Source organism: Camelus ferus, chromosome 15 (assembly GCF_009834535.1).
Source record: "Camelus ferus isolate YT-003-E chromosome 15, BCGSAC_Cfer_1.0, whole genome shotgun sequence".
In the NCBI taxonomy this organism is placed as follows: domain Eukaryota; kingdom Metazoa; phylum Chordata; class Mammalia; order Artiodactyla; family Camelidae; genus Camelus; species Camelus ferus.
In genome coordinates this window covers 1,343,182-1,369,455 of record NC_045710.1, presented here as the reverse complement: position 1 = coordinate 1,369,455, position 26,274 = coordinate 1,343,182, and the positions used below count along the sequence as shown (strand labels likewise).

The following is a 26,274-nucleotide window of genomic DNA, read 5'->3' as shown; positions in this document are numbered from 1 at the left end:
GTTCTGAGCGTTTGTGTAAGTTCTGCGCTGGGGCCGGGATGCTGGCTCCACGGGGCGTAACAAAGGTGTGAAGGATAATGGACTGAGTAACTCAGTCATTTTCCCCAGCGTTTTAAAATCCAGTAGTCTGTTTTGACAAACCTGAAATCGTGTAAACATCTTTCGATTCGTTGAGGTTTTTAAAAAGAAAAATCTTGATTAAAACCAAATCGGAGCAAGGGCAATTTTACGTGAGAGGCGTGTGCGGCGTGCGCACGTCAGCTGGCTGTGCCTGCGTCTCGGGTGCAGAGATGGCCTCGTCTGCCCCGCCCAAGCCGGGACCCTCCAGGGCCATCAGAGCCGCCAGAACGCTGACCGACGGCTCACAGTGGCGTGTGGGACCCAGGCAGAGGCCGGAGTTGCCGGCACTTTCGGTCACGCCCCCCAAGGCCTGAAATTCTCCTAAGTGTCTTCTAACGGCTTCTTGGTTTTATTTTTCCCGTTTATTAGAAATCACCAGACACTTGATACGTGCTCCACTCCCTTTAAAAGTGTATCTATGTTTTATTGATCTTGAATGCTCTCAAATGGCCTCCTCCTTTCAATGATGATTATATTGTCTGGGAAGAGTCGCCAGTACCATCTGCAGAAGACTGTTTCTGCTCTTGGGCCAAAGCCTGCCCGCAAGCCCTAGGGCTCAGGGCCGACGTGTTAGAGGGTCTGAGAAGCGGGAGGGTGGCCTGGAGACGTAGGACGAGGCCCTGAGTCAGGACGAGCTGGTCTGGACGCCTAGTTGCGCGTCTCAGCGAGTGGCGTAGCGCCTTGAGCGAGTGGGAACAGAATGGCCTTTCCTGCCTCAGAGGAGTGAGTGGCCCGGCCGCTGCAGGGCACTCGGCTTCCCGGGAGGTGCTCAGCAACAGGAGGGGCCGTCTGCGCTCCCCTGCTATTAGCACGGAGGCCCTGCTCTGGCCGCACCCTGCCCTGGAGGGAGGGAGGGAGGGAGTGTGCTGCCGGGCAGGCGGGGGCAGGGCGGGAGGGCATCTCAGGCGGAGGGAGAAATCCATGCAGAGCGGGGCGCCTAAGTCTCGCGTTTCTTGTCTCCTCCCACAGAGCTGCTAAGATGGGAGTGAATCAGGTCAGGGGTTAGAAAAGTGAACTCACGTTCCCAAGGGGTCCTTTTCCTCAGGCAGCCTGGAAGACAGGAAAATGCCAGAAACTTCCTTCTTCCCTCGTCCCTTTCTGTACTTTTATTATTAAAAAAAAATTATTTTCATTGCTGAGTTAGTCCTGTCTGGCCTTCCGTGAGCGATCTGTGAGATCCTCGTTTGACCTGGCAGCACTGCCGGGTGTATTTAAGCCCAGGTGCACACCCTGCCCTGCGGCCCAGGAGCTTCTGCGGACAGCAGGACTGCCCCCTGACAAGCAGGTGGCGCCCTGGGCATCTGAGCTCATCTCTGAGTCAGCTCCCTTTGTCGGTGTCTTTGCAGGGAGGCCAGGGACCTAGGGACTGACTCAGGTTTCACACACCTGCCCTTGTTCCTTAGTTTTTACTAAAGAACAGACTTCTGTTTTGAAAGCACTGCCCCTTGGATGACACATGGCAGGGACGTGTAGGGCCAGGCCTCTTCCCCGGCTGCGGGGCAATGAGTGTAAATGCATGTGTGAACAGCCTCCGCTAATTTAAGGAGAACAGCTTACACATGGGGACACCATGCGTCCTCATCGAGTCGAGGGCCAGCCTCAGTTCCACTAACCCCTTGTCCTGCTCTCTCTCACATGCAGAGAAGCCCACTCGGAGGCGGAGCCGGGGTGCACGCAGCTGCTGTCTGGACACCTGTCTGCTCCACGTGGACCCCTGAGGAGTCGCCGAGCATGGTAGGTTAACATAGCGGGGCTGTGGTCCACTAGGACCGCATGGTCACCTGAAACAAGCAGACCTGGCAGCGCAGGGATGCCTGCTGCCAGATCAGGCCCTTGGAGAAAGGGTCTTTTCTACCGGTGTGTCCTGTTGTTTGGCTCTTTAGATGCTTCGATTTCATGCTTTGTTTAGTTGATTAAATAGGCCTGGGTTAACGGTACATCAGCCATGACTCGTTTGGAAATCGTTACATCTACAGAGCCTCGCACGTAACGCAGATATTTCAGAAATGAACCGAATCAAGCCAAGGGCACTGACCAGCCAGCGTATTCACATCTCTGCGCGGTGGGTTTAATCTCTTCACTGTTCGTTCCTGACACTCACGTGGGGTCTGCAGATCTCAGACGGCTTCCGAATTTTCCGTGCGGCCTCATGACGTCTTAAAATGGACTGGTGGGGATCCTGACTGAGCCTGTCCTGGAGCACACAGGTCCTGGCACCCGCTTTGTCTTCCCAGTGGGCGTGTGGCAGACTCAGAGTAGGGGGCAAGGGGGATGTTTGTTCAAATGTCATTCTTCTGTCAGACCCCTCTTGACCGCTGACCCACACATGGAGAGGGAAACTGTTCACGGCCGGCACGCGCTGCCAGCGTCCTTGCGCTGTGTGAGCCTCCCCCGGTCTATTTCATTCCTCACCGCGCCCTCCAAAAGGAGGGAGCCTCGCCTCCTGGCAGACGTGAGGGCCCCGGGCCGGGCGAGCTGGACGGCCGGCCTGGTCACACCGATTTCGAAGAATCCGCCCGGAGTTTCGGCCCCAAGTTTCCTTTCCCCGGGGTGGTGCGTCCTAGGGGGTCATTTGTATGCCTTTCCACATCTATCCTGACATGTAATTTCATTAATTTCCACCTCTGTAACGGGGAGCATTTCCTGACCAGAGCGTGTTGGCGACCTCTGCCCTGACCTGTGACCTTGAGGCAAACCCAAGACTTTTCTGGTCCCTGCTTTCCCCTTGGACCATGAGAGGGGGCATGGGGGCTGAGAAATGCTTCTCTTACAAACAAGACAGCTTCAGTCCCCTTCAAGGCTGTGAGACATGAACCTGTGTTCTTCATTTACCAAACGATTCGCTTTTAATTGTTCAAAAATGGCAGCATTTTCTAGGGCGTCTGTCTGTCCTCTCCCTCGCGTTTTTGTGGCATCGTCGGAATCCCGTCTTCAGAATGTTGGCCCTCCTGCTGACACTGAACTGCCAGCGAAGGAGGCTTTTTAACTTTTGTTTTCTTTACCCGATTAAGATATGCTCATTGTAGAAAAAATTAAAATATTAGAATGCAACTATATAATAAAAATGTTAACACTCTGAAAAAAACAGAATTCAGCGAAAATCACAGTTAACGTCTTGACTGAAAGCCGGTGCTACTGTTTCCTGGTTTAAGACAGATCATCCATACACCTCGTTCTTTCCTCCTTTTCACTTGGCAGATCGTGTGCTGACATGTATCTAATCTTCTGCTGTCGCTTTATCAGTCGGCGTTTAAAAATTCTGCTTTCCAAAGAAAGCTGTAATGGCCAACATTTGACCTCTGCTTTCGCATGCTGTCATGTCCTCACGTGAGTTCACAGCACAGTGGCTGAGTCAGAGGACGTGCACCTTCTAATGCGCCTGAGAAGGACATGCTTTCAAGGTGCGCCCCCTCTGCACGTGTGGCTGTGTGACCGTGTGTGCTCTGTGATTCTAAACGTAGCCAGTGTCGGTGTTTCCATGATCTGCACACAACTTCTGTGTTTGACTTTAAGAAAAAGTAATCTCATCGTGTAAGAGAAAAAAGGCTAACGTTTTATTTCTCCATGCATTACAAATTCCCGAGAGCTCAGCTCCAGATCCTACACTTTCATTCTCTTGTTCGTTGACGGACTCGTCATTTGAAGTACCTGCTGTGCGTGAGACGCAGCGAGGACACCACTGATCCATCAGTGGACAGGGCACAGCCCTGCTGTCGAGGCTCCGCCCTTGCCCTGGGTGCCTGAGCCGCGGACCGGGAAGCGCTGCCGTGAAGTCGCTCTGAGAGCGCAGTCTCGTCGTTAGCTTTTGCTCTGGTGACCCTGGCTGTTCTCCGGGCCTCACTCGGGGTTCTCTGAGGTCCACGCCCATCAGGGCGCGTCTCCTCGCGTGCATCACACTGCGCTGCAGACTGTCCCGTCCGACGTCTCTGTCCCCACCCAGCCCCAAGGGGAGCTCTTCTACTGTGCTGTGAGTATTCCCCGGAAGGGCCAGCCTGCTTCCAGGCGAGGTGGCCCGTTCCGCCGTGGGGCTGTGCGAAGGGCTGGGGTAGTAATCACGGTATTCTTGAGGTGAAATTACCGTTTGAAATTTTGTATTATGTACCTACTGTTCCTAATTTCAGCCTCTGGGGAGATAGAGAATCAGTTCCCTTCAGTTCAATCCAATTCAAGGGATTTATGTTAAGAACCTGCTCTGGTCAGAAACTGCTCTAGCTGTAAGGGGCTGACTCCTGTTTCATGTGATAGCATTTTGAGCATTTGATGACACTATGTTTTCCTAAACGTACAAGTTAAGCGACTTGCCCTATGCAAGGTGATGAAGTGCCGCCGTGCCAAGCCCGCCGCATTTCTCGGCCTCACCTGTCGGCCGTGCTCATGGCCGGTGGGAGGGGCTCCGCCGTCGGGCGTGAGGACAGCCATACTCCCCGCCCGCATGCAGGTTCCCGGAGTTTTGTTAAAAAGTAAGCAAAGGCACTTGCCCTGAGCTGCTAGTAGCGGTGCCGTGAGAAGCTGCCGTGGGCACAGATCGGAGGAAGAGACAGGCCTGAAGGGAGCGGGGGGAGAGCTCAGGGCGTGTGCCCCACATCCGCCTCTTCCAGCCCCTCCACCTCCCGGGGCCTCGCTCTCTTTGCCTCCAAGGCGGAGGCCTGTGTAACGTCCACAGGGCTCTAACCTCAGACCCGTGGGATGGCTTCGCATGCCGGAAGCGCCCACGCCTCTCAGGCTGGGGGTCTGTTTTCCGGAAGCTTCCGCTCGCTCAGGCCGCGTGCCCGTGGCGCAGTCGCGGACACGTCTGTGGAGGGACGGTGTCCTGCCAGGCCGACGACCCCCCAGCTAGGGAATATCGCCGTCGCACTTCAAGGAGGGGAACGTTGAGGCGGAGGATGTGTGGGGCGCCCCAGGCCGAGTGGGGGGCAGAGGCTGGTCGGGGGCAAGGAGTCGGGCTCCCCGCCCGTGCACCGCACTGCGGGGTCAGGAGGCACTCGCTGCTCCGGGTCTGCCCTCGTTTCTCGACCACCCGGTTGTCTTAGAGGTGAAGACCGGCACCCAGGCCGATGACGTGTGTGGGTGTGGGAGTGACGGCAAACGTGCGTCCGTCTATAAACACGCGACCCGTGCAGCCCAGGTGTGGGGGCGACGTGTAGCCGGCGCCTTTAAGGCTGGTTCCCGGAAACGGCCAAAGCTGCGGTCCGGTGGGGTCTCTCTTGCCTGCTTAACCCCCCCTGTGGGAAGAGAACCTTCTTCGCAGGTTCACACTTTAGTCCATGGATGTGTCCGGTTGCTCGTGAATCTCGTGTTACTTCTAAAGCTTTCTGACCGGTTCTGTTACTTTTCACTTTCCCCCTTTTCTGATCCTTCTTTTTGCTGCTTCCTATCTCCTAGCTCTTTCGGATTCCGTGTAATCTTGCCGTCAGTGTGCGATCGCTTCTCCCGGGGGTCCCTTCGTCCGGGTCTGTCGGCTGGTGGGCTTTGAGCTGAGTGCAGGGCCTCCCTGTCTCTGTCTCTGTCTGTGAGGGGTTTTGTTTATACTGTCAAACGGGCAGAAGCTGGACACACATTTCCTTTCCTCACTTTTCTCAGAGGCTGTACTTAATCAGATGCGATTTCTCGTAAAGAAGCAGAGTCAAGCGTGGAGCCAGGTGAGGGATGGGATCGGAGGTCGTGCACGCAGGACCGTTGTGACGACCACGCGTGGTTGTGACGGGGCGAAAGCGTGGGGGCTCTGTGTTCCTCACACGTAGGCGGCAGTCCCGTTCAGGAGCAGCCCTGCAGGATAGGGACAGCCCACACCGTTGGCCCTTATAACGTCCCAAAGCACAGAACAAACAGTTCTGTCTTTCGTGCCCAGACCAGAAGCCTGTGGGGGGTCCTCGGTGTCACAGCTCTCAAGACACTACGAACCAGTCAAGCACTGGACAGGCCTGAAAAGGAAGAGTCACTTGGGAGGGACCTTCTGAGATACCCCCTCTGTCTTCACCACCACGTGTAAGTGTCTGGGGTCAGAGATGATGGCTGAGATGGTCCCGAGTCCTGTCCCCCAGTGACACTCGAGTCACAGTGATGCGGAGTTGGGGGGACGCAGAGGGGGCCAGGGAGCCCGGCAAGTGGCCAGCACAGCCCCACGTCCCCCAAGCTGGGCCAGGAGGAACCGTGGTGAACGAGCCCAGGCCGTGGGCACGTTGCCGAGACGGTTAGAACGAGGGCCGGAGAGGTGCCCAGCCAGGAGCGGCTCGCGTGCGGCAGGGCCCCTGCACACGCCCCTGTGGCCGCGTCGTCAGCTCTGATGGGGCCGGAACGTGCCTGCTTACTTCTCACGTGGAATTTCCTTTATCGTAACCACCACGTGGGAGAAGCCCTTGGTTTTGTGTGTGAATAGCTTTCTGGAATCAATAGTCACCTCTTCTATTTTAAAATCAAAAGCCGGATCGATTTAATAATTTGTGACTTTTCTGTGACTTGTAACACTGAATGCATTTTGAAAAGTATTTCACGGAATGACATAAAAATGGACATTGACACTTGCTGGGGTTAGAGTATGATTTTTTTCCTTCAGCGCACTAGAGCTCAGTGGATTTGTAGGTTAGGTTAGCCACAATCCAGACTGTATCTTGGATATTTAATTGCTTTTTATTTTTTATTTTTTCTGGTGCAAAGGGTAAATGACTACATTTTTTTCTGTAAATGCAATCCCTGAGTTGCACTTCTGTCCTCGCCCGGCACTTGGGCGGTGGTAACTTTGCAGACGCGTACTTAAATTAATGCTCTTTTCCACGTTGCTGAACACCCAGCCCACAGCTGTTCTAAGGATGGGATCAGCACTGGGAATTTGGACAAGTCCTATTTTCTAGAGAACACACTTTCACTGATAGACTGAGTAGAGGCTTGGGGGCATGGACGTGTGTGTCGCCGTGGTGTGCGCCGTTCTCTGCCCTTACTGTCCATCCTCCGCGTGTGGTCTGCTTGTCCCTTCCCTTCACCTTGGGATGACCTGTACACCCCCCGGAGCCCAGCCATCCTTTCAGTGGAGTAAAGACGGCAGGAGTGCTTCCCACAAGGTCTGTCTTGGAGCAGCTGCTTTGTGCAAATCCCTGAGCTGGGTAAGAAGACGGGCAGAGACTGAGCATCCTGGAAAGCACCTTATGATTTAGAGGAGAACAGGAATAGTGAATGCTGGGTGCCACGGGCAGTGCTTGGGCAGCCCCAGGGGAGGGACTTCACCTCTGATGGGTAGAGCTGGGAGGGCTTCCAGGAGGGGGTGGCATCGAGCATGGAGGACGGGAACAGGAAGAAGAGACAAAGAGAGGAAACGTGGTCTGTGAGTAGCATTTGTTATGAACGTCTGTGGCGGGGTGAGAGTCTGTCCACTGTCAGCCTAAAATGAGTAGATGGTCATGTTGAGGTCTGCCTTCTCTAAGCCGCTCCTGTGGCTCTCGCTGCAGGAGGAGCCCCAGCCTCACGAGCATGTGGAGCGGGACGCTGTCAAGGTGAGCAGTGGAAGTGGCCGCTGGTGGGCAGCGCAGAGATGACCGGGGTCTCCCGCGTCCCTCCTGCCCCCCAGTCTCATCCTCAGAGCTGTGAGGTCGCCTCTGTGTGCACTTGCAAAGGGAGTTTTCAAAGTACCCGACACATCGGTGAAAGCCCCAGACAGCCCGAGCCACGTCGGTCTGCTACGTGGTGCAGGGTCACCTGGTTCCCAGGCCCGCCTGTTCCCGGTGGGCGAGGCGAGCAGGTCTGCGGGGCCGGCTCCAGGGCCCCGTGCACAGGTGCCGCGTGGGCGCGGCAGGTGTGTGCACTGCTTAAGACCACGTTCTGTGTGGCTCTCGGCATGACGGTCATGTCCTCCTAACTTCAACCATAGACACCGTCCAGGAAGACAACACTCGTTCTCTTTAAAGGCAGCCTGACAACGGCGTGTCTCGCAGACGCTGAGGACCTCCTGCGGCCCAGTGAGGTGAAGGGGGAGGGTGCCCGGCCACCTTGGCGACCTGGGGACCTCGGGGAGGAGCACGTGCGTTCCCAAGACGTCACCTCAGCACGGCAGGTGCGCCCTGTCCCAGCTGTCCCAGCCCCCCCCCACCGGCCCGTGTCCCCAAGGAAACCACTCAGCCCCTCGCACTTGGTGGTCCTCGACCGAAAGGCTGGGCCGGCACCCCAGGTCGGAGGACAGATTCTCGAGGCGTCACACGGACAGGAAGTCAGCTCCCTGGGACCAGAGGGAGCCCAGAGGGCAGAGCCACGACCAGACGGCAGAGTGGAGCTGAAAGCAGTTAACCGCGCAGTGTCTGGAGCCCACTGACTCTTCAGGATGGAATTTCTTGATGTTCCTGTGTACTTAATGTCCCCAAACACGTGGTTAACCTGCACCTCCCTGCTGTACAACACACACACGTGTGTACACAGCACACAGCGCACACCCCCGCACAGACGCATACGCACATGCACACACATGCCATGTGCATACACGCTCCCCCCCGACGTGAACACACGCTCACACACATCTTTATACCCTTTTTAAATTCCCTTTCCAAATGCATCCCCCTGTGGGGCCCCAAGGCATCCTCAGCACCCACTCGTGGGGACACCACCTCCAGGGCCCCAACTCTGTGCCCCACCCTGTCCGCGTGGTGCCATCGCACAGCCCCGAGACACACTGACCTTGTCTCAGTGAACTTGCATGGTGACCGGCTTCCTTGTTCGGGCTGCCTCGTGGTGCACAGTGGGGTCACAGCCTGGCCGCCAGCCCCCGGCGTCTGATGCAAGGACCGTGGCGCAGCGGGCGCTCCTGCTGAGTCTGCCCGTGGATGACACCGTGGGCACCGCACACAAGGCTGCATTTACCACAGGTGAGTGAGGGCTTTGGTGAGACCGTGGTCATAAGGAGACAGACACACAGACACGCCATGACGTCACCGCAGACGTCGCGCACCGCAGCTTTGTAGGCAGAGTGAGCGTTTACTGTCTATTTAAAAACACGCTTTAATTGCACTAGACCTTCCTTCTCATCACACTCCCCCTTTGTCTCAGAATTTCTTTTAGGAAAAATACTGAGCGCAAACCTCCTAGCACATAGACACTCACAAATCAGGGCCACTGAGACCAGAAGCCGGGAGTTCGCGCTGTAAGAGTTCTCCCAAACAGTTTTGGAAGAAAATTACATTTGCATTGCAATTAAATTGTGACATTTGAGGACTCTGAATGCGTGAGTCGGTCTTTATATCATATTTTTATTTTAATGGAAAAGGCCAAAGGTTTAAAAGCCCCCGAAGAGCATGAACACTGACTCACCCACAGTGGTGCTCCTGTGGGGGGTGAAGGCAGCCCGGTTCCGGTTCCGGGCGGCAGCTGCCTTTCCCGGCATTTCCCTTCTTGTAACCCAGACCCTCCCTAGTCATCTTTCAGACTCGCAGCGCCTTAGAGCTCGCCCTGGCCGGGGCAGGTTGCAGCACGGCTGGTCCAGAGTGGGTGTTTGCCGCGAGCCCCGACGTCCCGCCTCCCCCCAGCACCTGGCATGGGTCTGGCTCCAACGGGCCGGAAAAGACCAATCCTCAGAAGCATTGCTTTCTGGGTGGATGGAAGGCTCCCCAATGAAACCTGGAGTCTTTCTGGCAAGAACCCCTTAAAAAGCTTGAAAACAGCACAGCCCCACACTCCACAGGGAAGCGAGTGCCTGTCTGACACCCCACTTTCCATGCTGGCCGCTGGTGTTTCCAGAAGTTGTGTTCATCAGTCGTCATCTTTACATGTTTTTAATCCTTGTGTGAAATCTCTCTTTTTATTGTTTTTCCTGTCGTTTATTATTTGACATTTTCCTCAGTACTGAGTATTATCCACTTTATATAATTCAGTTTGTTTTGCTCAAAACATGATCACATAAACTCCAAAGTTAGCATAGCAAGTAAAACAAAACCCTTACCTTTTAGGAAAGAACATCTCAGTGTGTGTATGTTTGGGAGGGCAGACCATAGCGAACAGATAGAAACACATTGTGTTGGAACAGAAGCCAGAAAGAGGGAGCTCAGAGCTGGAGTAGGAAAAAGCCAGGGCTACTCTGTATGTGGCAGTTTGGAAGGTCTGGCTGGTTGGGGAGTTTATAAAGCAACGAGACAGGGAACATCTCAGCCGACAAAGCTGGTGCAAAGGCCCTGGGGCAGGACCCCGCAAGGGGACCGCGAGGGGCAGCATGGGGAGAGGGGGTGAGGCCAGGCCAGGGGAGGGGCGGGTACCGTGTGGAACGCCGCAGATGGGTGGTGGGCAGAGAGCACTGGGAAGCCGCCCTTGGCCTTGGTCACGTCCAGCTCATTGGCATCTGGGACCACAGTGTGTCTGTGGGGATGAGGCCGCCCTGGTGGGGAGAGAGAAGGAACGAGAGGAACTGCAGACAGCGAGTGCCGGCAGCCCCTGAAGGAGGCGGGGACTGGGGCAGGAGCTGTGGGCAGATCCAGGCTCCGGGGAGGCTCGTTTTTACTGTTTTTTGAAGACGGGAAGGAGCAGCCTGTGAGCGTGAGAGTGGGAGAATGAGTGACGCGTGCAGCGGGAGGACCTGGGAGCTACTTCCTGGAGTCACGGGTGAGAAAGGCAGCCGGCGCCTGAGCAGGATTGGTGCCTCAGGGGGGCCCAGGGGTCCCACGAGGTGTCGGGGGGCGTCCTGGGTGCCGAGTTCCCCAGGGACTGGGCGCCTCCATGGATGGAGAGAGGAACAGAAGAGACGAGACAGTGCTGAGGAGACAAGACCTTAGACGGGGGACCTGGTCCAGCCTGGGGGGCCGAGCCCGGGGACAGCAGGGTGGCCACGGGGGAAGGAGCTTGAGATGCAGGAGGAGGAGTGAGCTAAGAGGTGGCAGCGGGAAACAGACGAGGCAAAGATCCAGCTGTGGCTATTGAGGGAGCTCAAGTGTGACGACGGGAGGCGAGTAAGCATGTCGGGGAGATGCCCAGGCCCCGGGGGGCGAGGAAACGTCCGCACAGGAGAGCATGGCTGGGCGTCCAGAGGAGCCGAGAGGTGGCCGAGCCGAGGGGCACGAGGCCCGGAGGCGCCAGGCTTTATCACCTAAAGATGCAGATGCAAGGGTCTGCAGGCAGCGGGGAAAGTGAAGACACCCACCCCACAGGGCGGGAGGGGCCTCCCAGGGCAGCCGGGCTTCGGGTCCGGTGAGAGGAGGGCGAGGAGGGGGATGGGCGGTGAGACCCTGAGCCCAGAGGGCAGCGTGGGGACAGGAGGGTGTGCCAGGGCGGGCGGTGCTGGGCAGGCTGGGGGTGGCCTGGCCACACCTGCCTTCGGGTGGGCAGGGGGCACTGCCCTCTTCCAAGAGCCAGGAGGCCGGGCAGGCCCGGCCGGGACCCCTCGGAGGCAGCGCCGTGGGCGCTGGGGCCCGAGCCATGAGGGGGTTCTTGCTCCCACCGCCCGGTGGCTTTGCATTTCCATGCCTCCCTTTAAAGTGGCCACCGTGTCCCCACCCAGTTAGTGGGACCCTTGCGGATAACAGACTGAAGCGTGTGTCTCAGATAAGCACGTTGAAGCTCCAGCCCCCGAGGAGAGTGGCTGTGGAGGCTGAGGCCTTCGGGGCGATGGAGGTTAAACGGGGTCACGCGGACGGGGCCCTGAGCCACAGGGCTCGCGTCCGCACAGGAAGAGGAAGAGACCCCGGAGGTCTCTGTGCACACGGGAGGCCGGGGAGGACCCGGAGGTGCCGTTCGTGCGGCGGCAGGAGGGGCCTGGCCGGAAACCCGAGCTCCTGCCCCCCATCTTAGACTCGGTCTCCAGACCTGAGAAGGCAAACGTCTGCCGTTCCTGGCCCGGCGTCTGGGAGGCTCGGGGCTGCGCACACGTGCCTGAGCGGGCGGCCTGGCGGGGGCCTCCGGCGACCCCCGCGAGTGAATGAATGAATGATTTTTTTAAGGGAAAGGGCACGTGGTTGAGGGAAAGCGTTTGATGTACTTGCAATGTTTTGTTTCTTGATCTGGGTAGTGATTACAATAGTCGTTACAATTATTCATTAAGATGCTCACGCTTTATGCGAAAAATAATAAAGCCCCGTGAGCTGCAGCACGATTCCTCGTGCTCACGCGGGCCAGGGCCCTGCCTGCTCGCCAGGCTCCCGGGTCCCAGTGGTTCTTCACGTGTGCGCCTCGTCTTAGCGGCGCAGGGTGCCGTGTTCGTCGCCCGGAGCGCGCGCATCTAGACGGAGCGCCCGGGCGGAGGCCTCAGGGCTCTCGCTCCGTGTTGGTCACGGACTCTTCACATCTTTTTTAATTGAAATACAGTTGATTCAGTGTTGTGTTGGTGTCTAAGGAACAGCATAGTGATTCAGTTACACATATACATTACTTCTCATTATAGGTGATTGCAAGGTGTTGACTACAGCTCCCTGTGCTGTGCAGCAGGGCCTGGCTGTTCATCTGTTTCGTATACAGCAGTGTGTGTCTGCAAACCCCAGGCTCCTGGTGTACCCCTCCCCCCTCCCCCAGGTGACCGTAGTTGGCGCTCTGTGTCTGAGTCTGTTTCTGAAGAGCTCCCCGAAGTTCTACCCCGGAAATCCGCATCCTAGGGCCTGTGTTCACTTGGGACCTGAATAAGGACGGGGAAATAAAGCAAAACCGAAAGAGGTCGCCTGTTCACACGGCTGCAGGTCAGAACCCTTCACATGGGATCTGGCCCCCGGTGGCGCGAACCCTTAAGCAGATACGTGCACACAGGCCTGCCGGGGTCCCCGGGTGATGCTTCCCCACCTGACCCCGGGATGGTGGCCACCTCTAGGGGGCCCTCTAGGGGGCCGAGGCCTGGGGAACCTGGGTGTCTGTCCTGACAGGTCACCAGGTGACCCAGGAGGGCAGAGACGTGAAAAGGGGTTCGCTTCAGCTCATTTTCAGACGAGGAGGGTCGTTATTAGCAGGACCCTCGGGGGCCTGTCCCATGCTCAGCGCGTCTCCGCAGCCCCTGAGCTGGCCTGGCGGGCGTGAGGCGTGGAGTCGTGGTGTCGTGGTGCAGCTCCAGCCGGGCTTCAGGTCCTCTGCAGGCCGCACCCTCCCTTCTTTGTTAACTGCTTGTGCGTGATCGCACGTCGTCTATGATGTCCTTTCGTTGCTCTGCTTAAAGAAGGTCCGTGTACATTGAGAACCAATTAGGGAGACTGCTTGTCATCTCCCCTGCTCCTTTGTCACCTCTGGGGCCGACCCCCGATGTGACAGAGCTGACTCAGTGACAGCTTTTCCCTCCCCGCCTCCTTACTCCGTCCCCGTGTGCGCCACCTGGTCGGGGCCGGGAAACATCCTCTGGAAGGGAGTGGATCATTGAGTGTGAGTACAGAGGTGTGGCCCTACCCGTGGAAGGCATGGGATGAAGACGACTCCAGAAGCTCACAGGCTGCTGCTGTCTGCACACGTGCGGATTCCTAACACGTGCCGACGTGCAACGTCTCGTGTTGGATGGAAAGCCGCGAGGGCCTTTGCAGGAGCTGATGAAGGGCTGTGTGACCTGGGGGTAGCAGGAGGCGGCGCTGGCTGAGGGAGCCAAAGAGAACTGAGCTCCTGCAGGTGGAGGCGGCGTCCGGGCAGCAGGTGCTGTGTGGCTGGGGTGGGCCGGAAGCCACAGGGTCGCTCATTCAGATGGCGGGGCTGTGGGGCAGAGGAGGAGGAGCAAGGGGACGGCGTGTTCAGTGTTGAGGAGCACTGAAGGCCAGGCTAGGCTGGGGGACTTACCTGGGGTCACTGGGGATCACCCAGCCGAGGTCTGAGAGGACAGGGCAGAGATCGGAACAGGGGATTTGTCAGGACCCCTGTGGGAGCTCGAAGGCAAAAGCAGCTGGAGATACAGTCCCGTGAGAAGTAAGGGATGCAGAGGAAGAACCACCTGGGGTGGCGATGACCCGACCCCTGCCTGGACGCAACGCGCTCACATCATGGTCTCACTTAACCCTCCCAGCACCAGTGGGGAGGAGGGTGTTTGTTCCTCATTGTAGAGAGGGAGGAGGTGGAGCGAGCGTGTAGCCAACCGCCCAGGCTGCCATCTCAGCCCAGGCAGGGTCACCCGTGCCGAAAGCCAGAACGCCAGTCTTGAAACGCCTGTGGCCACCCGGGGGCGTTCAAGGGCATGGCCATTTTTCCAGAAATTCTTTTGATTGTATTTTACCTGGACTGGAATTATTTTTAGTCTTATCCTTCACCTCCGGACAGTTTGGGACGTACCCAGCAGTATTCCTGGGGCAGGACCGCATTGCTGCCCGTGGCGGAGCTAATGTGCTGGTCACTGGGCCCAGACCCCTTGTCGTCCTGACGGCAGGGAGCACAGCTAGGAGTTCCCACGCCTCCTGCCTAACGTGGGAGCACCGCGGGTCGCCCTGCGCTCCGGGCGTGGTTGGGCTATTCGTTCCCCTCCCCCGCCCTCCAGACGCATCTCCATAATTACGTTCCACTTAGGCTAATAATTAAACGAGTGTGAATTCCCTAAACATACACCGCCTGGTTTCAAGGCCGAGGTGACGTTAAAATGTTGAGAAGGGAAGCCAGTCCGAGACCCAGCTGCAGGGTGTCCTCAGGCTGAAGCATGCGTCATGGGGAGTGGACGCCACACGCTGGAAATCAGTGACAAAGGGGTCCCTCCGAGGGCCTTCCTGTTACGGTTTCCCAGCAGGACTCGGGTACCGTTGGTCTCCATTTGCCAGTGCACTATTCACCCTCATGGTCTCCAAACTTCTTGAAAGTACTTGTGTCAGTGTTAAGCAGTGGTTGTTGTTAGACCTCTGGCTATTTCTTGAGTTAAAACGTTCAAGAGCTGTTTTCACTGGCCATGGCTTGGTCTAAATGCGGGAAATCAGGCCCCGAAGTTATACATCCTGTGTTTCAGTCACAGGCGTTTCCCACCCCGTGTTTTTCCCGCTGCTTCTCTCTTTTCTGCTGCCTCCTCCGTGTAGGCAACTGGTCACCTTCACGTGTGACTTGACAGCGACCTCAGTCCCCTCACCTCTCTGGTCATTTACGCAAAATGTATGGAAGCTGAATGTCTGTGTTTCGGAGATCGATTACTTTTCCCCACACTTTCATCGTTAACCTTTTATTCTTAGTTAATGACAGAGAAATTGATTATTTGCAGTTCAGAAAATAAAATACTTCCGTCCAAGTAGGCGCACACATGGACCAACATACATGGGCTTTTGGGAAATTAGAAAATGCCCTCGTTTTAAACTCGGCAACATGCTTCACATGTCTGTGTCTGGCATTTTGGAATTCCCATCCGCTCTCCCGCAACAAATCTCATCCTTTATTAATATTGATTAGAAGCCTGAATCTTAAATGAATTTTCAAGTCAGACCTTCAGAGCAAGTATTGGATTGACAAATGTAAAGGGAACTGAGTGTGGTGGGATCTTTGGATGCTGTTCTGACCCCTCTGTCCTTGGTCCTTGTCCTGTCTTGTCTCCTCATGCTTGCTTTGAGGGTGGTGTCCACTCCGCAGTTTTAACTCTCATCTTGGCAGCTCCCTGTCCGAGCTCATGGGATGCAGACACTCGCATGTAACTCTCGGCGGGACACTCCACCCCGTGGACAGCTTGAGCTCAGCGCATCCCCCTGCACCCAAACACCTCCCCCCGAACCTCTTCCTCGGGTGAGTTCACACTTGCTGGGCTGCGTCTTCCTTCTCCAGCTGGTCGGGTGTGGCGCACGGGGCCTTTGGGGCTTCCAGATGGGACCCCTCTGAGCCCCTTAGGCTCCTGGGCGCGTTCATCTTTACTGCACAGTCTGCGTAAATATTGAGGTCTTACCGTGTGAAACCACCCGGGGTCCTGAAGGAGGGTGCGCTGGCTTCCTGTTGCACACAGGCGGGCGATTCCTGTGGGGAGCCCTGTCGTGTTTCAGGACAAGCACAGACATTGGAGTGAGAGATCTGAGTTTCAAGCCTTCTCTGCCATGCGCTGACTCTGTGAGCCATGCCCCGCTTCGTGGCTTCCCTGAGGACCACGTGGTTAACCTGTGAAGTGGGTACAACCCCAGTACCTGCCTTTGGAGCTGCCGGGAGATGAACTGTGCCGCTGCTTGTCAGCCTCTTAAAGTGATTCCTGAGACATGCCCAGGCTGTGAGGGCGGGGCTGAGCCACGGTCCCGCCTGCGAGACGCTCTCGCCGAAGTCCAGCACAGCCCCGCCTGGAGCCGGCCCCCCACCCGGCCCCACTCAGGGCTCTTGATGAACCACTCCCTGTGCTTCAGCTGTGGATCTCACGCCCTCCGACTTCCCACTCCCTTCACCCACCAGTGCCTTTGTAAGGTCCTCCCCTTCCTGTCTGTTACCACCGTGGTCAGAAGAGAGACCGGCTGCTTTCTGTGCACCGTGGGCTGTTCTGTATGTCTTACTCTCACTCAGCGTGGTGCTTACACCCCCATGAGCTGCGGGCCCTCACGGCCACTAGCCCACAGAACAGGGAGCTTCCCCTAGAGGTAGAGTCACTCGTCCACGGCCAGGGAGCCGTGCAGCCCGTGCTCTTGAGTGAGGACCTCCTTCAGATGGTGAACTTGTGCTGCCTGGAGCCTCCAGGAGCCCCGGCTGCACTCAGGGACGTGGGCCCACCTGGGCCCCCACGGAGCGCGCGTCAGGTATTTCTCCGCGCACCGCGGACTCTCTATTGCTGAAGTAACAAAAGCTCCCATACACTGAATTTCCTTTGCACCAGGCAACGTACTAAGTGTCCCACTTCACCCTAATGACGACTTTAAAAGGTAGACGTCATTATTCGTATTTTCAAATAAGCTGAATTCTAGTTGCCCAGGGTTTTATTGTCGTTAAGTTGTAGAGCAGGAATTTGAACCCAAGTCTGACCCCCTACAGATTTCATGATTTTAGTATCTTTTTTCTCATCTTTGTGCTCCTTCTGGCATCTGGCCTGGTTTCTTGCACATCAGAAATGACTTTAAAAACAGTTTGCCGGCTTAGTTAGGGCCCCCTGGGTTCTGCTGTGCATCATTCTCCCCACCTTCGCCACAGAGCTCGAAGCTCCACCAGCCCTTTGGTGACTCACCGCCACCTGACGTCTGTGCTTGCAGGGACATCCAGTCCAAGGCTGGGCTTCACCGTGTCACCCAAGCACCCCACTTCGCAGGGTTCCTGGAGGCATGGGCCTCAGCCCAAGCATCACCAGTCCATTCAAGGAAATGATCTCCAACCCCTCCATGGTCCCTGGTCAGTGTCACGAGGAATCTGGAACTGAGCCCTTCAAGATCAGCCACAGCAGAAGCACTGTGTGATCCACAGCAGAAGCGCCACATGATCCACAGCAGAAGGACCGTGTGATCCACAGCAGAAGCGCTGCGTGATGGTTTCCTAGGCTGCTGGTTTCACTAGGTTGTAAGAGCGCTGGGTGTGCCCTGCTGGTCCAGCGCTCTTCACTCTGTAAAGCAGCGTTATCATTCAGTACAAAGAATGATTCTTGTTCGCCTGGGGATCACTGGGTGTTTGAGGGGAAGTGGGAGAGATGCTCCTTTCAATGTCCCAGCCACTGTTAGACGTGAATAGAGACAAGGAATCAGACCCTGGGCGTTCAGGCTCTGGGCGTGGTGGGGGGTGTGGGCAGCAGGGACACTGGGTCTGCACACCAGGGTAGCTGGAGGGAGGGCACAGTGTGCCAGGCAGGCTGGGATGGGTCCAAACCCAACACAGGACAAGTGCACAGGACTCCACGTGCGGGGGTGGAATCCCAACGTTATGCGGGGGTGGCTTTGGGCTTCTGGATTGACTGGATCCAGGTTCGGATTCTGACCTTACTGCCCACGAGCCAGGGGGCTTTGGTCAACTAAGTTAACCTCCCTGAGCCTCAATTTTTTCAAGTAAGAAACAAGGATATAAAATTCATGTCATAAATTTGTCACAAGGATGAAATCACGCAGGGTACACACGGTGCACAGTCTAATGCTCAGCAAACTGGGAGCAGGTGCAGATAATGCTCCCCTGAGGTGTGGCTTCCTAGGACTCAGGCGACTTCGAGAACCTGGGAGATCTAGGCAGGAACAAAGGACTCGGAGTCAGGATCAAGTTAAAGGGTGGAGGGGTCTCCTGGCTGCGACCGCCGGGGCTCTGGGAGGATGTGAGCTGCTGTCTGCTCGAGGGTCTGCGTGTAAACCCACTCTGCTGCGCGTCCCGCTGCTGGCCGGCTGCCCACCGTGCGCGCCCACGCTCTGCGCGCAAGCAGCCTTTTCAGAAGCAGAGCTTGCACTACAGACAAAAGTTCATCTGCACCACGCGGCGTGGCGTTCACCCATTTTACGTCGGGAGGGTCCTGCCGTCCTGAAGCTCCTTCTGGGATGGGTTTGCATGTGCACGGTGGCCCCGCTGTCTGGGAGCTGAGTCAAGGCCAGTGTGGGTCTTCGAACTGGGTGGGACGTGTGCTCCAGGCTGGCGCCTCAAGCCGGCAAGATCCTGCTTCTCTTTCATTTTCAAGGTGTGTGTAAACGCGCTATCTTAAATACTGAAGGAGGGAGGGTTCATGGGAACAATCACTTAATTAGCCAAAAAAAGAGCTGTGTTGGTCGTTCAGGGAAGAATAAATGTCTCCACCCTCTCCAAGGGCAATGGCGATTCTCAACTAGAAGTTATTAGTTTCAGTGTGTTTTATATTTTAAAAAATTAATTTGTGCTTTCCACGTTGCCTTTTGAGAAAAAGAATTACACTTTTTATGCTGTTCTCAGTTGAAGAGATGGATTATTTATTGCTTATGATGTATGTGTTAGTGCCTGTCATATAGGTAGGACCTCGAAATACTTTCCAATTCACTAAAAATAAAAAAACCTCTACCCACAGCATAATCAATGAAGAAAAAATCTTGTGTACTAAAAAAGTGACTTTATTTGGATTTGAGCAGAAAACTTATTTTGTCATTTAATTTGCTAGAAAATTCGAGTCAGTAGCAAAGAAACTCAGATCAGCTGTTACAGTTGCAGCTCATAATTATTAATGAAAAAGTTTTATTTGGGAAGATATGAAAGCAAATCGGGAGGTTTATAAAGAATCTCAAAATGTCAGAGTATCTGGGAAATGCGTGAGGCACTGGAGGCATTTGTTCATCATTTTCCCCAAAGCTCACTCTCCCTCCCTCCCCTCCTTCATTCACAAAAAAAAATTTATTCAGTGCCTACTATGCGCCAGAAAGCGTCTGTTCCAGGTGTTGGGATTCAAGAACGAAGGAAAGAACAAAAAACAGCCCAGCCCTCCTCAGCCTCCTGCTGTGGCTGCGGCGCAGGCCCAGCCCTCAGCGGGCCACAGAGTTGTCACTGCCCCACTTTGAGCTGGCCCTATGTCGTCACGTGGCGACGTTACTCAAAACCACTCTTGGAGGAGAACAAATATTGGCAGGATGTGTCCCAAAGGCTGCGTGCGAGTCCGTGCGCTCGAATTTGATCTCACTCCAGTTTGTTTCCATGTGAATTTTGTTGAATTTATTTTTATTCTTTTAAGGCATAAAGGGGGTTCTCCATGCATATTCTTTCCGGCTGGTCCCAGAGGAGATTATGATAATATCTAGCATAAATTTCCCGAAGTCGGTTTCATTTCTGTCTCATCTTACCAGAGTGCACCGTAATCCAGCCACTCCCTGCACCGGTGACGGTGTTACCGACCTCCATGACTCCCTCACGTCTTTAACTGTGGGTTGTGCTGGTGTCTGCACAGCTCTCTTCTTCATTTAGTTTTAGTTTGCTTCACACAAACATGCTCTGTACCTCGTTCTGCTTTCTGCCTCATTGGCCAAATCCGAGGTTCCTCATCAGCCAACGCCCACCGGTGAACTTTCTGAGGACTAGGCAATGGGAGGTGATTCCGTTTCACACCCATCCGGGAGGGGGGACCAGGATGTGGCTCCTGCAGTCACTTGTTAATTCTTGTCTTTGTTCCAGTCAGATGACTGTGCCTGCTGAACAGTAGGAGATGCTGGGGTCATGGTCCCAGCCGCTGATACTCCTTCACCTTCTGACCTGTCTAAAAGACTGTAATCAGATTTACAGTGAAAATAAGCAAAGATACCAAAAGACATGTGTCTACCTCCGTTAGAAATGTAGTTTTCCGTTTTGACAATTTCCAAGAACAATGAAATGGGAAGACATTGCAAAAAGCTGTGTTCAAATAATTAAAATGAAAATAATAAAAAATGAGCAAAACCCCAAAACTGGAAGAAGAGTTGGAGACGCCTGCAACATGTGTTTTGGAGAGACCACGAAACAAACACATCCGGGGAGACAGGCGGGGAAGTGAGGGAGGGTCACTGAACAGGGCGAATGTCGCTCTGCCAAGATTTCCTGAGACCAGACGCCAAGAAGGCCAGTTACTGTGAGTCACATAAGTACTTGGAGCTGGGAAGCAAGATGAGTTCCTAGAATAATAGACTGAAATTTTGGAAAATGACGTTGTAACAGCAGATCAGGGAAGGCTCCTGGGAGCAGCATGTGTTAGTGTTTGGCGCAATTTCCCCCGAGGACTGACATCCCTGAGGTTGTTAAAGTGACACCACAAAACGGAACGAGTTCTCCTCCTTCTGCACTGGGTCAGGTGAGTGATCTGGTGACAATCTCGTTTCTGGTTCTGAAGAAGCTCAGCGGGTAGTTGCACCATTTAGATGGGAGAACAGGCTTCCGTTGTGAATAGGAACTGTCAGAAGACAGGAAACCTAAAGGTGTTTCTTTTAGGCAATTTCAGTAGCCACGTGTAATGTAGTAAAAAAAAAATAATAAAAATTCTACTGCTCATTAAGCTTCTGGAAGATAGAAATGTGGAAGATAAAAAAAATAAATTCCCGAATCCTTCCACCTGGACAGAGGACGTGGGCTGGACCGCAGGATGGCTCTGTGTTCATCATTCAAAATTAGAAGCATGAACGATGCGAAGCGGTGGAGGTAGGTCACAGGCATCGCGTTCGCTTTGTGGTTCGAAGCTGCGGCTCTTCGTGAGCCCTGGCGATTGCACTTGCCACACAGCAGCGTTTCTTAGCGACGTCTCCCAGCAGCTCGCGCCGAGGTCCGCACACGCCGCGAGAACGTCGCTGTTCCACCCGCAGGCGTGACCTAGTTCAACCCTCGGGAGAAGAGCAGGCGCCTTCAGGGCCCCCAAACGCCCGCCTTGTGGGTGGGGTCACCGAGGCCAGAGCTGGACAGTCGATTCCTGGGTCCCTTGTTGACAAGGAGCAGCCCCCGTCTGTGAGCCCCATCCCCGCCCCTCATCGCACGCTCCTGCCGGTGGAGCAGGCTGGGGCGCCCGGGGAGGGGCTGGGCCCGGAGCGCGGGGAAGCAGCGCGCGGGGCTCGTGCCGAGGGCGGAGGGAGCGCCGTCTGGGCCCCGGCTGGTCCCAGGCATTTTCCTCATCGGTTGACTCCTGGCATCTTTCAAACGGCCCTTGACAGTGTTACTGACAGTTTTTTCTTGAGAAAGGAAGCTGGGGCTCTCGGAGGCGCCCGCCCAGCCCTCTGCTGTGATCGCTGAAGGGAGCACGACCAGACGGGTTTCCCACAAGGCGAGCGGTGGGTCTGGATGTGGAACGTTCTCCCACTGGTTCTGACGTCCTAGAGGCTTTCACAGGTCTGAAGTCCCACTGAGGGCGCGCGCTCCCTGACCCGTAGCCTTTTGAATATGACACCTCAGCACGAACGTCCGCCCCTCGAATCTCCAGCCTCGCGGTGGCGCAGCTCCTGACGGCTGGTGTTTCTCTCCAGGACTCACGCCCCCTTTCTGGCTGGGACTTCTTTCCTGCTGTCCTCACGAATGTGCCCTTAGACGGCACAGGAATCGCTGGGTCTTCCAGGCCAAAAAGGCCACAGAAGCCTGCAAGTCCAGGAGGTGGCCTCCTGCAAATTCTAGTGCAAAATAGCTAGAAAGAAGAAAGGTCACTGCGCAGGGGGGCGAGCGTCTTTCTGTAGATTGTTTTTCTGATGCAAAGGTCTCGTGTGATACGTTGATTTTCACGTAGGAAGACTGGTTCTGCATTTCTGAAGAGAACGCCTCTCCGGAGGCCTTTCGGGTAGTTTTCAGTGGGCTCTTGAGCATGAAAAAGAAATTCAAAACCATAAATTGCTTCAATTACTGAGGAGACCGCCTGACGCAGTCTTGTGTAAAGATGTGCAGTTTCTTACTGATTCGAACCATTTGATTTTGCAGCTATTTCTTCACCACCCCCATGGGCTGCAAATCAGGAGTCAATCAACAAACACAACTTCAGATCTGATTTCAGATCTGATCAGTGCTCTGGCATTAATCAGAGTAGAAATAAACATCAAAGCACATGAGGATTTCATCTCAGCAGGAGCAGAGCGTCAAAGAAAGGTGTTACTTTTTCTCGTTAGATTAATCAGTAATGTTTTCATTTATACCAACTTCAAAAAGTTTGATCTGTGGGAAGCATACTTTGGAAATGCTTCCAAACTGAGAAGTTAGTTTTCTTAAGAAATAAAATTATGTAAAGCTATGGAAATAAGTCATGAGTACAAGGTGGAAAGAAATTTTAATGCAATGAGTTTGTGTTTTTTCTAACATTTTGTAGAAATCCTGGATCTGTCATCATATAACTTGTTTCATGCAAAACCTACTTTTTAGAGTCAGTCTAATCTGCTGGATGTCACATACAGGATTTTGGCAACATGGCACCCACAGGGTATCCATGCAGAACAAGACAGAGCCACGGGTGTGGCGTGGACGTAGACAGCAGACCCGGAAAGGATCTGAAGTCCCTTAAGACTGACCTTCCCATTTTCAGCCACGAAGAGAAACTGAACAACAGTTGTTTAAAATATGAGCTCCCAAGTCAGAGTTGTAACCATAGATCACAGGGGCTGCTTTTCACCTGGATGAGTCCCTGCTCTGTAGGAAGCATCAGGAGGGTTTACTAATTTAGTAACTGTGGCTGTTCTTTTAAGCAGTGTTCTCAGCGGGGTGCTGAAATCAGTAGGAATAGCGGGGAACTTGTTAGAAAAGTGTATTCTGGGCCCCACCCCAAATCTGCAGACGCAGAAACTCTGGGGCTGGGGCCTGGCCATCTGCATTGTGATCATCCGTCCAGGTGAAGCAAGGTGAGGTTTGAAAGTCACGGCTCTTCAGTAAGGCTGGGGAGGCAGCAATGTGTGCATGTGTGGTTGCATGCATATTGGTGAGTGCGTGCTTGTGTGTGTGGACATGTGCGTGAAGTTGCACAGGCATGCACACACACACCCATGAACAGACACTAACAGAAGGTGCCTGCGCTTCCCCTCGGCTCTTTCTCCCCGTCAGGTCCTCAGCTGTCTGTCACTCCTGGCGCAGGGTGCTATGCCTTAGTTTCTTATTATGGCTTTGACTGCTCACATCAGCGTTACCTGGTCATACAGTGCATTTGTTTCTCTCTGGCTTTTTAAAAGTGCAATTTTCACTGTCATGCAAATCACAAATGCTGTTTATTGTCTGGGGCTCAGCCTCTCTGTGTTCCCTTTATGCTGTCTTCTCAAGGCTACAGCCTCTCTCTGGGCTGTTTCTTAAAGAATGACCAAAAGCAGGAGTTAGCAAACTTTGTAAAGAGTGAGATAGTAAATATTTTCCACTTTGGGGCCATGTGGTCCCTGTCACAACTACTCAGCTCTGTAATTATGATGCTAAGCAGCACAGAACATATGAAATTGATGGGTGGGTCTATGTTTCAAAATCTTTATGTACAATGCCAGGCAGCGCCCAGTGTGACCTGTGGTTGTGATCTGCCAGTCTCACTGATCTAAACCCCTACTCACTTTCCTAAGAAACCCCGATCTGTCTACTGGGACAAATAATGTTACTTTTCATGCATGACCTTCAAGGTGGCCATGGGGGCCTGGGGTCTGCAGGCCAGCTTGGCCTCTCATCCCTCTGAAGGTCAGCTCTCCCTCAGGCAGGCTCCACTGCATTTAGGATACTCCAAGTCCAGCTGCTTTTGGAAACCCATCTGCCCACTCCTGTGTTTTGTCTTTGACCAGAGGAGTTAGAGACGGTCAAAGAGGTGATCGCCAAAAATCTTGACATTCAGAGACACCAGGAGGATGCTCTCTTAGAAGACAAACTGACCTCTTGCCCTGATATATCTCCCTCTTTCATGAGTCTCCCCAGTTGCAGAAAAGTGTCGGGGAGCAAAGCTGTGCTTTTGTCATGAATTAATTTACGGTCAGTAAAGGAAAGGATGTCCACAACTTCTGACACAGCAGCTGGTCTCTCCTCCCCGTGTGTGGCCGCCACTGCTCAGAGCCCAGACTAAGGGCCTTTCCCACAATGGGCAGATAAATACACTGCAGCCCCGGGAACAGCTCCCCAGAACAGGGATTCCTAACTGGCAGCAGCCCCTGCAGCACAGTGACGGGTCTCACGCGGGTGAACCAGTTTCTGTGCACGTCCTGGTGGCACCTGCGTGGGTGTGTGCTACAAATAACTACAAAAACTGGAAAACTGACCCGGTCTTAGTTCTGAAAATCTCTCTTGCTCAGAAGATTCATAATTGGGGAAAATAAAATTCTCAATTAAAATCTTGAATTTCCAGTAACAGCATGGGGACTGACTTCATTATTCCTTCCAGAGTGATTTGAATTTCCCATGGAAGCAGCAGAATTCCCTTCCTTGTCTGGCTCCTCTCCTTCCCACCCTGGGGCACAGCTGCCCTTTCCCCAAGCAGGGGATGTGTGCGAGGAGACCTCTGGCTGGGCGGAAAGGTGGAACTTGTGCTTGAAAATAATTAACCCCCAGTACATCCTCTTGACAGTTGCATCACACGGACTAAGTAGCCGTGGATGAGCACTGGGGGTTGGAGGGGTTACGGGTCACCAGGCGGCAGGGCTGCCGGGAGGCTGCAGGGAGGAGGGGACATGGGGCGAGCCATTGATGAAGGCAGTAGAGGGAAGGGCGTCCTACGTTTAGGAGAATAAAGACTTTAAATGCGTCACCGTTGTTTCCCTGCAAACTTCTCTCTCACCCTAGCCGTTTCCCTTTGATCTTTTATTAATGATGAATTGTTCGCATCCCTTACTTCAAGTTGGCTCACGTGTTTCCTGAAAGTAGACGAGTTAAAAGTCATCACAAAGAACACTGAATTGGAAATGCAGAAGCAGGCAAGGGCGGGCATGTGGAGACTGGAGAAGTGGGAGGGAGAACCTGGAGCGGCAGGTCGGGGCCCCCAGCAAGGGGAGAGATACTGGCTGGAGTCAGGCGGAGGGCGGGGGCCTGGGGCCACTTCCTGAGGCAGAGGAGGAAGCTGTGCTTTTTGTAACGATGGCTAAACTTTATTAAGCAAAAAGCAAAGCAGGATATGCCAGTCAGCATTTTCACTAAAAACGTGAGGATTTCTCATCCTGGCGTTTTGCTTTGTAATTCTGTACCTGTATCACTTCTGCAGGAGTTTAAGCCGAAATAATCCCTTAATAATAGTAATGGCGCTGAGATTCATTGATGGAAGTGCCCTGAGGGCTCTCAGGGCTGTCTGCGTGTCGGTTCATCTCACCCTCAGGACATCGCCGTTTCCCAGACTGGGAAGCCGAGGTCGGGCCGGCCCGCACCCTCGTCCCGCGGCCCCGCCTCCCGCAGGGCCCGGGCCGACCGGGCCGGGAGCGCGGTTTCCCGCGACCCGCTGACGGGCTCTAACTCAAACCCTGAGCCGTCTGCTCAGCCGTCGGTCCCGTGCCTTCGGGCACATCCGTGCAGAATTGTGCGCGGGTGTGCGCACTTGAGCAAAGGGGACCTCACGCGCTGTGAAATGCACGCAGCAGGCGGCCCGCGGAGGAAGGACCCGGGGGAGCGAACGTCCAGCCTGAAGTGAAGGCGGCGCCGGAGCCCGGCCGCCCTGGCGCCCCGCCTCCCGCTGCCTGCGGACCCCTGTCCCCACCCCCGGCGCCCCGGCCCCCGCGTCAGCCCCACCCCTCTCTCCTGCTGCCCCGCGGCTTCTTCCCCTGCGCGTCCGTCCGGCCGCGGTGTTTGGCAAGCTCCCCCCCAGTCCTCCGTTAGCGGCGTCCCCTCGCCCCACGGGGCGCTGGGCGTGGCGGGCCGTCACCCGAGGAGCTCCCCCGTAGCGCTGGCCTTGGCGTGGTTCAGGAGTCCCAGGGACCCACTCAGCCCGAAGTCGGGGGCGAAGGGGCAGCTCTCACCCTGCAGCCAGCGCCGTCGGGGCCCCTCCTTCATGGGGTGCCGGCCCGCCCTCCCAGTTACCGCGCAGTGCGG

The 26,274-nt window shown here is 55.0% G+C and overlaps 1 protein-coding gene and 1 long non-coding RNA gene across 2 annotated transcripts in view; one reads left to right on the top strand and one right to left on the bottom strand.

Annotated features, from left to right (window-relative positions):
• The window catches only part of MYT1L (myelin transcription factor 1 like), a 333,949-nt gene that overhangs the window by 445 nt on the left and 307,230 nt on the right, over positions 1 to 26,274 (top strand). Inside the window, 1 exon segment of the mRNA XM_032496947.1 lies at positions 1,762 to 1,854. The gene's annotated coding sequence lies outside the window, so the exon portion shown is untranslated.
• LOC116668862 lies at positions 12,685 to 14,327 on the bottom strand. The gene is made up of 3 exons (XR_004326080.1): positions 14,246 to 14,327; positions 13,438 to 13,731; positions 12,685 to 13,203 (listed from the first exon to the last, which is right to left on the bottom strand). It is a non-coding gene; the product is annotated as an uncharacterized LOC116668862 (long non-coding RNA).